The sequence below is a fragment of the Salmo trutta genome, unplaced genomic scaffold (genome assembly GCF_901001165.1).
Source record: "Salmo trutta unplaced genomic scaffold, fSalTru1.1, whole genome shotgun sequence".
Lineage (NCBI taxonomy): Eukaryota > Metazoa > Chordata > Actinopteri > Salmoniformes > Salmonidae > Salmo > Salmo trutta.
In genome coordinates, this window is record NW_021822911.1 from 15,439,512 (window position 1) to 15,443,510 (window position 3,999).

Below are 3,999 nucleotides of genomic sequence, written 5' to 3' on the forward strand. Positions count from 1 at the left end.
TTTAATCTATCTGCATGGCAAATATCAGCAAGGCAAGCTTACACAATTGTACATTCAATTTGCAGTAAATTCTTCAGCTAGCTAGATTCTATACATCCACTGTTTCACAAAACGACAGCCTGGTTTGCTGGTTGTTTCAGGAGTCCCTAAAACAACCAGAATGACAATTTCATACTCATGTCACAACACCCATAAAGCTAGCCAGCTAGCTGGTTAATGTTAGCTAGTCAGCTAGCTGGCTAATGTTAGCTAGACAGCTAGCTGGCTAATGTTATCTAGTCAGCTAGCTGGCTAATGTTAGCTAGTCAGCTAGCTGGCTAATGTTAGCTAGTCAGCTAGCTGGCTAATGTTAGCTAGTCAGCTAGCTGGCTAATGTTATCTAGTCAGCTAGCTGGCTAATGTTATCTAGTCAGCTAGCTGGCTAATGTTAGCTAGTCAGCTAGCTGGCTAATGTTAGCTAGTCAGCTAGCTGGCTAATGTTAGCTAGTCAGCTAGCTGGCTAATGTTAGCTAGTCAGCTAGCTTGCTAAATCGCGATTTTCGTAAATGAACTTTACGATAAAAAAATGCATAATCGTTTGTCTCTACATTAACTAACATTCCTGTCAACTGTACATGTTTTTGCATGATTCGTTATGACGTTATAATCCCTTACATTTGCTTCCATCCTAGTATTTCTGTCCGCCATCTTTGATCCAGTTCAGTTCTGTGTAGGGGTACCCCTCTCTCCTAGTGTTTCTGTCCGCCATCTTTGATCCAGTTCAGTTCTGTGTAGGGGTACCCCTCTCTCCTAGTATTTCTGTCCGCCATCTTTGATCCAGTTCAGTTCTGTGTAGGGGTACCTCTCTCCTAGTATTTCTGTCTGCCATCTTTGATCCAGTTCAGTTCTGTGTAGGGGTACCCCTCTCTCCTAGTATTTCTGTCCGCCATCTTTTATCCAGATCAGTTCTGTGTAGGGGTACCCCTCTCTCCTAGTATTTCTGTCCGCCATCTTTGATCCAGTTCAGTTCTGTGTAGGGGTACCCCTCTCTCCTAGTATTTCGGTCCGCCATCTTTGATCCAGTTCAGTCCTGTGTAGGGGCACCCCTCTCTCCTAGTATTTCTGCCCGCCATCTTTGATCCAGATCAGTTCTGTGTAGGGGTACCCCTCTCTCCTAGTATTTCTGTCCGCCATCTTTGATCCAGATCAGTTCTGTGTAGGGGTACCCCTCTCTCCTAGTATTTCTGTCCGCCATCTTTGATCCAGTTCAGTTCTGTGCAGGGGTACCCCTCTCTCCTAGTATTTCTGTCCGCCATCTTTGATCCAGTTCAGTTCTGTGTAGGGGTACCCCTCTCTCCTAGTATTTCTGTCCGCCATCTTTGATCCAGTTCAGTTCTGTGTAGGGGTACCCCTCTCTCCTAGTATTTCTGTCTGCCATCTTTACTGAAGAAAGTCAAACAGTCACTAGTGCAGCAGCAGCCTCCCCTGGTCCTAGTGCCGGCCTGATAGGAAGTTTAAGATGAGATGGAACGGTTGACGAAAAAAATAAATCACAGAAAAAATATATTGACTGATATTGATTTATTTAGGGGGGGCTAATGAATATTTAGGCTAATGAATATTTTAGGACCAGCGATGTCCCTTATTCCTACCCTTTAACTTTTTGTCTGACAAAATAAACATTTTACTCAACTGCGTTACCCACTCCAGTCAGCAGATGGCGGTCTGGGAATTTAACGCAATGCTGTTGGTGTGACGTATAATCTAGTGGACGGAACTCTTCTTTCAACAGCAGCAACAGTTAATCAGACACCACGGTAGCTCGCTAGACAAAATAGCCGAACCGATAAAGCTCTTTAGACGCGTTAATGTATATTAGCCACTGTGTTTTAAACCCACTTCTGTCGTCTAGTTAGTTATCCGATTTAATTTCATATTTACGGTGTTGTTGTTATTATTCAGCTAGCGGGCTGGTTAAGTTAGCATTAACCTAGCTAGCTAACGTTCACAACCATGCGGCCACTGAGCTACTCTCCCGCTAAAGAAGAGAACATCACAGTAAAACAAGAAGTAGAGGGTGAGGCCGTTACTGTGAAAGAAGAAAAAGACGCGTTCAGAGTGAAAGAGGAGGAGGATGTTACAGTAAAAGGAGAGGAGGATGCCGTTTATGGAGTGAAAGAGGAAGAGGGGGAGATGACTGTTACATCGATAAAGGAGGAAACTGGATATCTGGGTCCAGTTTCCCAAACGCATCTTAAGGCGTCCAATGGTTCTAACGGTGAACTTAGCCATAAGATGGTTTTGAGAAACCGTTCCCTGATTAACACTAGTAAGTACTGTCTTAAATACAGAGGCACAAACTCTGCAGTTGTTGAACTGATGTGTGGTGTTAAAGGGGAAATCTGCAATAGCTACATCCATATTGTGACTTTTATATTAGTTATTTATAGCCATTGATTCTTGAAGAATATAACACATGTCTCATGAGCTTAGTTCAACTGTTGTTCCCCATCAGAACCACAAATAAGCTTTTTTTACTCCAACGTCTAGAAACAATGTAAATCAACACTGTATCAACATGGTTAAAACTATAATGTTGATATCATGGATGGTCAGTCCTTGCATCCATAGGTCTGTCTATGAGTTTGAAAGTAGTTACATTTCTCCAACCCCATCATCTTATTACCAAAACAGTGTTTGAACTGCAGATTTGGTTGATTGATTGCTGTGTGGGTTTTTTAAACAGCAACAAAATGGCTGCTCAGAGACTTGGTTTGGTAAACAGCTGAGGGATGGGGGATGGAGAAATGTAATCACTCTCAAATTCATAGAGAAAGCTATTGTAGCAACCTTCAGGCTATCCCCTATAATCTAGAATTCATCCATGATGTCATAATGATAGTTTAACCAGGTTTCTAGGCTATATAGTATATTCTAGAATTCATCCATGATGTCATAATGATAGTTTAACCAGGTTTCTAGGCTATATAGTATATTCTAGAATTCATCCATGATGTCATAATGATAGTTTAACCAGGTTTCTAGGCTATATAATATATTCTAGAATTCATCCATGATGTCATAATGATAGTTTAACCAGGTTTCTAGGCTATATAGTATATTCTAGAATTCATCCATGATGTCATAATGGTAGTTTAACCAGGTTTCTAGGATATATAGTATATTCTAGAATTCATCCATGATGTCATAATGATAGTTTAACCAGGTTTCTAGGATATATAGTATATTCTATAACTGCCAGTGTAGATTTCCTGTGGAGGAAAATTATTAGAGCTGTTGATAAGTCATTGTATAATATTCAGCCAATTTATTTGCATGCCATTACATCAATATAGCCCAACCAGAAGAGAAGAAACTCTTCCTGAACCACCTCCTCCTGCTGGCCTTCATACATTCTGACGTTGCTGGTAATAGGCTACACAAGCAGTCAGCAACCTACGTTTGGAGTGCAAATTTATCTGACCATTTCTACTGATCTGGTGCCAGTTATGATTTTAATATGCACATTTTACTGGAACAGGTTAATTTCATTCATAATAGTATCTCAAAATCATTGTCTGTGATTAATCTACATTCTATCTAAATCTAAATGAAAATTATACAAATCTAAAAGTAACTTTCATTGCCAACTATGTAAAAAATTGCCTACATAAAGCCAACAAATAACAACATTGCAAATAAATATCCTATAATTCACATGGCATGTCTACAACGAACTTGAAACGTATAAAATATTCTGGGCCCTCGGTTTCCTGCGCCAGTGAGTTCTGGACAGGCACAGCTGTAGGCTATTTGTGCAAAGGATAAGAAGTAATCAGGTATTTTATGACATTTCCACAGGATCAGAGAATTACATTTTTCCCTTTCGTTCCAAGTGGTTATCGAAAGGACGAGAGCTGGAAATATTTTTCAAATACTTGTAATAACTATTCTCATTTGCAATTGATTTTGATTAGACTTTGTTTACTTGCTGTTTGAGGTGAAGAAAAATTACTTTGA

General features: G+C 40.0%; 1 long non-coding RNA gene across 1 annotated transcript; it reads left to right on the top strand.

Moving 5' to 3' along the window:
* The first annotated feature begins 2,271 nt into the window (after positions 1–2,271).
* On the top strand, positions 2,272–3,584 carry LOC115186388 (uncharacterized). The gene is made up of 2 exons (XR_003875750.1): positions 2,272–2,308; positions 3,336–3,584. It is a non-coding gene; the product is annotated as an uncharacterized LOC115186388 (long non-coding RNA).
* The last annotated feature ends 415 nt before the right edge of the window (positions 3,585–3,999 follow it).